Source organism: Anoplophora glabripennis, unplaced genomic scaffold, assembly GCF_000390285.2.
Source record: "Anoplophora glabripennis isolate ALB-LARVAE unplaced genomic scaffold, Agla_2.0 scaffold71, whole genome shotgun sequence".
In the NCBI taxonomy this organism is placed as follows: domain Eukaryota; kingdom Metazoa; phylum Arthropoda; class Insecta; order Coleoptera; family Cerambycidae; genus Anoplophora; species Anoplophora glabripennis.
In genome coordinates, this window is record NW_019416239.1 from 419,475 (window position 1) to 430,138 (window position 10,664).

Sequence of the window (10,664 nt, forward strand, 5' to 3'; positions counted from 1 at the left end):
TTTGCGCGGATCCCCTCCTGAGTTTAAGCTAACAAAAAACTATCCCTGACCCCTATTGGTTGGAGTCTGACCAATTAAAACTAAGTAAACTATAGTAAACAATTATTAACCCTAAAATCAAATCTAATATGATTTATAACACCTTGATTAAGTTCCCTGAACATAAATAAGTAGCTAAAGATATCATTCCCGTGTATATTTATTAGAAATACCTTGATATAGAAAAGTGGTAACATGGAAGATTCAGCGCACAATCGGGCAACAACGCACCGCGCAGAACCAGAACTGAATTCGGCAGGTAGGTAGGTGGAGTTTCAGCCGGAAGAGAAAGGACGAAAAGAAACGAAATGGTCAAATGTCAACACAAATTCTCATCCTTAGGAAATAATCCACACAATGCCAATCGTTCATCTACGAATCTACAAAAATATGGTAAGTACCAAACAAATGACTTAATGTTCTTAACTAACTTTGTCTATCCTGAGTATAGTCTATCGATAATCTACTAAGTATTAGTTGCTTGTTTACATTTTAGGTTATCAGTATGATTGAATGTTTATTTCTATTCTAGGAGCTAGGCATGCACTTGGGTGGATCTAATACGATTTCTCCCTAGGATCTCACGGCCGGCGACAGTTGTGAACGATTAAATATTATTTACTAGACCTGGATATGAACGCATTAAGGTAACGATTATAATTGTTTTGGTGGTTAAAAATTTAGACCCTCAATATATTTTAGGCAATACACAATACACATCCTTGTAATTAAGGTGACAGGACCCACAACGATTCCTGGGAAACAACCTGCATTTGAAATGAATTACAATGAGAAAATGTAATGTAATACCATATTAATAAAGAATAAATGCAATGTGATACTTATTTATTTAGTTTTATACCGATTAACGTAAATTGCATGTTACAAGAGGACGCGATTAACTGTTTCGCAAATTGCTGGTACACTTGTTAATTCGATGTAAACCCGAACAAATTTGCATATACTTAAACCAGGATTGTTTAAAACCACACGGGGAAATTGCAAAGGGGATAATTAGTGAATAAATTTCTCATAGGCTTTGGTACAACTGATGTTAAATATTAGAGGCAATTGTTCCATCTGCAACGAAACGCTCCTGTTACAACTACTGTACCAATAATGTTATTAACATGCTGTTAACAAAGGGCTGTTTGTCGCTAAACTGATTTGCAATTAGAAGACAACAAAAGTGATTAAATCGTAACTGTCTGCGTTGTAATGGCGAACTAAATGAACTGGGAATTAGTGATGGGGCTGACTGATATCGAGCATATCTGAAAACGAACCATGTCATAATAAACATAAATATTATTATAGCTACAAAAAAGCTTTAAAAGGTCGGTTAAAAAACTCTGAAGACGATCATTAGGTACGTTTTAACCTAGATCCTTAGTATGTCTTTCTGTTTATTCCGCATTCAGTAAACAGGAAATGGAAACAGGATTAGTCATAAAAGAAGTTATTAAATGTTTGTACAAGGTCACTACTACAGGGTTATTTAAGGATTTCTTCCAATTATATTTTCACAACAAGAGATATATTAATAGAAAAGTCCCACTTTCGATGATACCTTATTTAATTTATAGATTGAAAGACTAGAAAATATAAAAGTGACACCTCATATACACATTAGGGACGCCTAATTCTGTAATAAAGGGCGCAAAAATATGACGTTTGAATTAAAATAAACGAACGCAGACGCGAGAATTGAATGCGATAGAATGACTGATGAGTGTATCACAGGAAGACAGAGCTGGGGATGAGGAAGCAGATGAAGGGATTGTAAATAGAAGGGAGCATTTTCTGACACAAAGCAGCATCAGTTGATCAGGTATGGTTGCGTTGAAAGGGTGAAAAGGAGGACGAAATTTTATAAAGACTGGCAGTGAAGTGGCAACTGGCAGGACGAAGGGAGAACGAGAACCCGAATAAACTTGGGGTGAATGTGTATATTGAGGTAACATCCTAGAAGATTCGTACTTCATATCACCTTTGAAATTGAATTAAAGTGAGCTGCTACCATAAAGATAAAATTGTAATAAACTGTTGAGTGTAATACATTGCTATACTATCAACACTTACACGGTATCACGGTGACGGATCATTAGAATTATTTCAGAGACTACTTCGATTTGAATTTTGAAAATTTGGGATACCGGGTTTTCAGGCATGCCCTTTAACTAAAATAATGGCGTCCACATACCACTTCCTACCAATTTTGGATTCTACGTGTTATTTTAGGTGGACTTTTATGAAGTGTCCCTATTCCTAAAATTAACCGTTTTCGAGATATTTATTTTTTTTCAAAAATATGGAGAGAAACTTTGACTAGTTTCAAACCATTTGTATTTTATAGTAACAAAAACAAAGCAACAATATTTATAGGGAGGACAGCTAGACCCCTAAGCTTCCCATCCATACTTTCAAAGTGGCTTAATTGCATACAGGGTGCTGGAAATTTAATGCCGAGTTTACTTAACTTCAAACCTTCATAAATCTATAAGTTTTTTATAACTTAATGTTATTGATATCTGCATATACAGGGCAGCCCATCGAAAACGTACCGCAAGGCATTACAGGGTAGTAATGAACTTTTCGGCAAAATCCAAAAACAGGTAAAGTTTGCTTCTGAGGGGGACAACTTTTGGCGCAAAAAGCATAGCAAGATCTTCAACCCCCTAAGTGGGGGTGCTATCCCCTAAATTTTTTCAAATGGGAATGGGGGTCAAGTGGGGGGTCATTAGAAAGGGCTTTTAATTCTCTATACATCGATTCTTACTTTTTGAAAATCGATCCATTATTTTAGAAAATATGCAGCTTTGAAAATACGAACAATATTTTTGACGAGAAATGCGAAAATCGATTTAATTTTACTTCAAAACTTACGGTATTAGCTTGGTAAATTCCTTCAAAAGAATTCGCTGTTTTTTTTTCTGATTTGCGAATTCTTTAGCCTGATTTTGGTGAGCAAAAAATTGTCCGCTTTTTGTTTCGTATTTAGATAGGCCACAAGAAGTTGCTAGATAACTGTCTTGTGACTTGTAGTTGAAGAGTACCAATACTGCCGAGTCTTTTAAATTGATTAATTATGGTGTACTCAATTCCAGAAAGAGTAGAAATTATTGAGCTTTTTTTCAAAAACAATGAATGCGGAAATCGGGTCGCCGAACTGTTCAACCAACGGCATCCTGAGAAACATGCGTCTGGAAAAATTGTTCGCGAATTGGTGGCCAAATTTCGCGAAACTGGCTCCGTTCATAACAAAAAGAGGCAGGTTGAAAATCCGGTACTAAATGAACCTACGGAAATAGCGGTATTGGGGCAAGTGGCAATGGATAGTACGCTGAGTACAATGCAATTGGCTACTGCGACAGGAGTGAGTCGTACAAGTGTCCAACGAATATTAAAAAAATACAAATTCCATCCTTATAAGATTCGGCTAGTGCAAGAGCTAAATGAAGACGATTTTGATCGTCGTTTGCAATTTTGCGAAATAATGACTGAACGAGCGATAAACGATAATTTCCTCTTTAATGTGTGTTTTTCGGACGAGTGTACGTTCTTCTTGAATGGTTTAGTGAATCGCCATAATTGTCGTTACTGGGCTGATACCAATCCAAGGATTTTCCATGAGACACACTCCCAACACCCCCAGAAGTTGAATGTATGGGCAGGTATTTTTGGAAATTCCATTGTAGGTCCTTTTTTCCTTCCTGGAAATTTGACAGGCGATATGTACTTGGATTTACTACAAAATGTCATCGACCCAGCTCTAACAAATATCATAGAGGACGACCCTGCTTACAATGAACACGAACTGATTTTCCAGCAAGACGGAGCTCCTCCACATTACTCGCTCAATGTGCGCAATTACCTAAATGAGACGTTTCCAGGACGCTGGATAGGACGAAGAGGTGCAATTGAGTGGCCCCCTCGGTCACCCGACTTAAATCCTTTAGATTTCTTTCTCTGGGGGCACATTAAAAGCAAAGTTTACAGCACTCCACCTGATACCTTGGAAGATCTGCGAGGACGAATCATTAATGTATGTCGCGAAGTAACACCGCAAGTGCTCCAGAATGTTCGACAACGGTTTGAAGACAACCTGTATCATTGTATGCAAGTTGGCGGACAACATTTTCAGCATTTACTTGACTAATACCGTAAGTTTTGAAGTAAAATTAAATCGATTTTCGCATTTCTCGTCAAAAATATTGTTCGTATTTTCAAAGCTGCATATTTTCTAAAATAATGAATCGATTTTCAAAAAGTAAGAATCGATGTATAGAGAATTAAAAGCCCTTTCTAATGACCCCCCACTTGAACCCCATTCCTATTTAAAAAAATTTGGGGGATGGCATCCCCACTTAGGGGGTTGAAGATTTTGATATGCTTTTTGAGCCGAAAGTTGTCCCCCTCATAAACAAATTTGACCGGTTTTTGGATTTTGCCGAAAAGTTCTTTACTACCCTGTAATGCCTTGCGGTACGTTTTCGATGGGCTACCCTGTATATCTACAGCATCAGCAAATAATAGACGTAAATTGACACTAGTTAACTTTAACGACAAATCATTTTAAAATATAATAAAAAAGAAGTACCCTAAATTAGAACATTGGGGCACTCATGAGGTGGTAGGTTTTAAGGAAAATTTTAGACTTGATTTTAATGAGCTTAATACCTTTTATGATAAAGTAGAAATACAAGGGCAAATATTAAAAATTTATAACTAAACGAGTATAAAATGTATCCGACACATTTTTCACTGCCAATCAAAAAGAATTAACTTACGACACGATAATGCCTTAAAAGTTTCAAAGCTGTTCCTCAATTCTAAAATTTTCCTTTAAAAACTCATTTCAGATAATATCATACATACTAAAAGTATGTTTCCATTTTTCGAGATGATTCATTATGTTACATTTTACATTTACGTCCCATATTCTAGCATTAATTTAATAAGTTCCCAGGATGAAGAGGATGGCGGATAAAAATTTACACATTCGCGTCCCTAAAACATGGGTTCGAGAAAAAATCTCGTTAATTTCAGATTTAAAAGTTAAGGTTCTTAACAGTAAAACATATGATAAGTAGTTAAGTTCAGAGAGATTTCTGTAATGACGCAATTCGAGAACTTGCTTGCAGTTTAACGAGCAATCTTAACGCTGCTAGAAGGAATACTTTAATCTCAACGGACAACAGATTTGAAGTAATTAAAAATAAGACGTCTTATGTACTTCCTCGGGAAGGGATAATTTAAGAGGATAAATTAGTTCCTTCGCAAGGGTATCCTAGCCTCCCGTTTAATACGGATATTTCTGTTTAAGATTAATGCAAATATTTGTAATATACCTACATATAATGCTGAAATTAAATTGCTGTTGAAAGAAGAAAGAAGTAATCTAAAATCAATTATTTTTATACATATTTTATTAAAAGAAATTCTGTGTAGGTAGGTACATATATTTTGCTTACAGGACCAGAAAATTTCTATCTATAACAACAAATGACGTGAACTGAACATAAAGAAATGTCAGTGTGTTCATATGAAACTGTTCTATTCAAATGTATGAGGATATACAGGGTGTTTCTGATATAAGTGCATTCCTTGAAAAGGGGTACGGAAAACTTAACTATTTCACATGAAATGATTCCATAAGAAGCCATTTTTTCAAAAACCAAGCATTCCATTTAAAAATAGTGCGAGACCTTTTTGCTGTAGAATAAACAGCAATGTAAAAAAATTTATTCATTTTGAAAATTTTCCAGTGCCGTAGAAATTACATGATTATTAAAAATAGGGGTTATCAGAACCCCTTACGGACGCATATGATTGATCTATTTTCGTACACTTCATACCAAATATAAAACAAATGGTGTGGGTACACATGTTCGCAAGTGACCCATTTTTAAGCACAACGTCAAGAACGCCGCCGGACGCACCACGGGGTTCCCGGAAGACGACCCCTGCAGAGTGGCGCCAAGGAGCAGGGACTTCTACCAGCAACTACCAATATACCTACGACCGACTTCACATACACAACACTCTCCAACAAACACTCACGCCGCCAACACGTTTTTTCCATACAAGTTTTCTATACATTAGTTTTCAATAAAATTCTTTATTATTACCGTTGAGAGAGCGTTTATTTCTTACTGTACAGCGAAAGCAACCCTCAAAGGGCTTTCATAGTTTAAGAAAAAATAAATAAAAACCAAAAAAAAGGTTTTCCGAGAGCTTATATCTCTAAAGGAAAAGCTTTGGAAGAAAAAGTATATACTTCAAAATGACATTATTTTGACGAGATGGTTAAAGTCCTAATCATAAAAAGTATAAATAGCCTGTCAGAATGAATAACTTCAAAAACAACAGATGCCTTTGATGTTGAAAGTTTTTGTTTAGAATTTTAAAACTTGTTTAGCTTCAGTTGAGCATGCAAAAAAGCAAGCACTTCTATAAAAACGTGAACCAAGAGTGAAATAATGACAATGAAATTGAAAATTTTAAGAGAGCCTGATTCGACCGTACCTTGGCCCGATAAAGAAAAAAATTGTAGAGACAATAAATGTATGATTAACATTATCTATAACTAACACTTTTGGCTTTAGAGTCCCTAATTAGTCCAGTCATTATAGACATGGAACAGCCTGTTTCGGGAAAAAATACTATTAGAAGTTTTTCTGCGGAATATTGTTCGGAAATGTGTTATAAATAAAATATCAAAAAATCAACTCGAGACTAGTTGGGAAACTTTATTTAAACAGTGGTCAAAGTTATGGAAAAGTGGTTTTTTAACTCGCGTAAAAAAACTATTATTCATAGCGAAAAGAGGTTTATACAAAAAAGGTAGGTATTAAATAAACCTTTAAAACGAGACAAGTCCGATTAAATTCGGATAATTTGTTTATGCGCAAGAGCTCAAAAATTGTCGAAAATGGTCGTTTCTTTCAATTGTTAATAATTAGTGCAATTTTCATCGCAGACACTTGTAATTCAGGATTTTTTAGCCTTTCTACACCCTTAATAAGTGGTAAAAATTTCAGCCCGAAAGCTTCATTGGTTTGGCGTTGGCGGAATTTGTTATCTAAGAAGATGCTATTTTCAATTCATTTTTCCCAAGCTCACAGGCGTTGTAGGGTTTTGATCATTAGTTGTTTTTGTACCTAAATAGTTGTATTGACATAGGCATTTACTGAGAATTTAGTTTTTCAAATTTAATTTGTTTAAAATTGACTGAAAAAATGTTAATATTTATTAAATTGTTAAGATAGGTAATTATTATAAAATAAAATAGTAACCTCTTTACTTTAGTTTTCTTCGAATTTAAAAAAAAATCGTTGTTGTAAGTTGATTAGAAGCTGAGATAATTTTTTTTATTTATTTAATCGCAGTGACCTTAATTATTAATATTAAGAGCCGAAATTTGGAGAGAGTATACATTAAGAGCTATATTTTCATGTCCTACATTAACATTAAGGTGAATTCAACTATTTAATTTCGAAAAAGAAGATAGCGGCGATGCGTTCTATTACTTGGTCTAGCGAACGAGTGGGGAAGGCGAGGCTTAGCATGCGCGCTTAACGATGTAATAAATATTAACATTTTTTCAGTCATTTTTAAACAAATTAAATTTGAAAAATTAAATTATCAGTAAATGCATATGTCAATACAACTATTTAGGTACAAAAACAACTAATGATCGAAACCCTACAACGCCTGTGAGCTTGGGAAAAATGAATTGAAAATAGCATCTTCTTAGATAACAAATTCCGCCAACGCCAAGCTAATGAAGCTTTTGGGCTGAAATTTTTACCACTTATTAAGGGTGCAAAAAGCCTCAAAAATCCTGAATTACAAGTGTCTGCGATGAAAATTGCATTAATTATTAGCAATTGAAAAAAGCGGACAATTTCGACCATTTTTGAGCTCTTGCGCATAAACAAATTATCGGAATTTAATCGGACTTGTCTTATTTTACAGATTTATTTAATACCTACCTTTTTTGTATAAACCTTTTTTCTCTATGAATAACAGTTTTTTTACGCGAGTCAAAAAACCACTTTTCCATAATTTTGACCATTGTTTTAACAAAGTTTCCCAACTAGTCTCGAGTTGATTTTTTGATATTTTGTTTATAACACGTTTCTGAACAATATTCCGCAGAGAAACTTCTAATAGTATTTTTTTCCCGAAAAAAAGCTATAATGACTGGCCTAAATAGATATTTACTAGAGCTGGGTATAAGACTAAACTCATAGCTACTTCAGTTTTAGGAATAAAATGAATGAGGTGAACTATAAGCACATTTTGATAATAATAAGGAATTTGAAAACAGTTTTTACCTCTCTACTAAATATGTATATCGGGACGTAATATTTACATACACGCGAAGGTAGACTGAATACTCTTAAATCTAAGTAAATGCAAGAACCCCAATATGTGAATTACCTAAATTTAATATAGTGTTGTTAGTTACACTAGTACATTGATTTTTGTTACCAAATAAAATAACTTTGATTTCAGATTTTCAGCAGAGAGAAACAACTGGGCAGGGTTGAATCCAGGTCAAAATATAACGACAGTAACATCTGTTTCAACGTTATATGGGGTGATAAATAATGCAATTGTATATGTTCCACAAGTGTTGTTAAAACAGTTAAAAATATTCAATGTTTAAAGAGAAAATGAAATAGGGGTAATAATATTAGTTTAAGATACTCCTTTAACTGGAGGAATTGATTCAGATCGTTCAAATTCAATTTTTACATAATCTTGTTCGCCTATCGCAGTTGCACACGGGTATATAAAACTTACATACAATATTTACTAGACCTAAGTAAAATTTTTACACAGATTTACAAATTTTCGCTCTGTTCTTGGTCTGCTCATCTTGCATAAGACGAATTAAGTCTAACTGTACTGATTTCCATAAGAATTAAGTAACAAATTTGCTCCACCCTCATGTACACTCAGAATTTATAAAATAAAGACCTTAAATAAGTCCAATAGAATTAGATAATATATTGGATTTCATTTTCATCGGTGAATCTGAAAATATCGTCAGTAACGAAATTAATTATAAGGTTTTTCAAAAAGGTGTATTAAAATCTAATTATTTCATATGGCTTTTCCACTATCTTTAAGATATCGAAAAACTGTTACTTGAAACATTCTTTATTATTTTGTTAAATTCTGCACCGTGTTAAAACTCAAAAAACACCTAGAGAGCACTTTTGAGAGCAACAAGGTACGGAGATATTTTGAAAGCGAGTTTTAATATTTTCAGTGAAAACTGGAAGTTCCAAGTGCAGCCGTTTCAATTTATAATCTGTCGACAGTTGTCAGGGGGTGGTTCTTTCAAACATTTATATCAAATGAAAAATGGTCGTTTATTACAGATAATTGTACATACACGACATATCCAACAATTTATCAAGTATAACGTATTTTCCGGCACCACAGCCGTTCACTTTGCGAGATGAAATTGTTCAGCACTCGTAAATAAAGTTACTTGCCCTGCATTTGGATTCCACGGAATCAGAACAACATAGGACAACATTTAGTTAGCTATAATTACTTTTTTTTCATAAAATGAGAATAATAAAATTTATGTATGGTAATAATAAACTGATTGATATATTGTTAATCTACGGCAAATGCCAGCAAAATGCTGGAAAGGCATTTCATTGCTATGCAGCACGTTATTTCCTAGAACATTCCTTATGTTACAGGTGAAGGAGAAAATTTTAGAAATTGTCGACGAAGCAATTTGAAAAAAAATCTTCAGTAACTACATTTTAACAGTACTCTTAGTGGACCTTTCATTGTATTGTATAAGAATACGTATATGAAAATGCTAGTGTTCAAAATAGGATTGAGCAACAATGAGGCGTCATAGATAAATTAAAACAAGATTTATATACAAAAAAGGTAACAAATAGAAGCAGACACGGAAACGCTAAGTTGTGTTACCATTTGCGATTTTCCCCGTTCTGTCATTTTTCTATTGATTCCTATCTCACTTTCTAATCAATAAACTAAGGGAAACAAAAATCACTTTTGATAACATCCGGCATGTTAATTTATAAGCGACAAGACTGGTTTGTAGTTGCAGCTACAGCAAACCAGTTTACTTCAGACAGCCAATGACGTTGCGACTGCCTGGAATTGATTCACATCACACAGACACGTGGAAAATGGAATAATGCAATTAGTATTCAGCTGTAGCTCACGGAAAAGTTATTACTGTAACATGATTGTTATAGTCCAGCTTATCGTCGAGGCGTTTGCTGATTCACGGAAATTGTTGAAATGCTCATTAATTTATCAATTCTCCTAGTCAGCGTACGGGTAGATTTATGGCGCAGTTGAATAGACGAGTCTCCATTAAGAATTCAGTAAAAGTGAATATTTTCGCTGATAAAATGGGCAACGATGGATGTAATTTCGCGCAATGTTCATTTACGAGCTTCATTCTAATAAAATACTGTTTTCCAGAAAGAGAAAAGGATACTAATTATGGCGTAGTGATTAATAACATCTATGCGCTATGGTACCAGACTATTTTTGAGTACCAGAAAATAAAGCCTGACTATAGAAAAGTGCTTTTGTTCTGTTTTCCGCAA

General features: G+C 34.2%; 1 long non-coding RNA gene across 1 annotated transcript; it reads left to right on the forward strand.

Moving 5' to 3' along the window:
* Positions 1-300: 300 nt before the first annotated feature.
* On the forward strand, positions 301-873 carry LOC111692094. Its single transcript, XR_002763136.1, has 3 exons — positions 301-432; positions 572-686; positions 742-873. It is a non-coding gene; the product is annotated as an uncharacterized LOC111692094 (long non-coding RNA).
* The last annotated feature ends 9,791 nt before the right edge of the window (positions 874-10,664 follow it).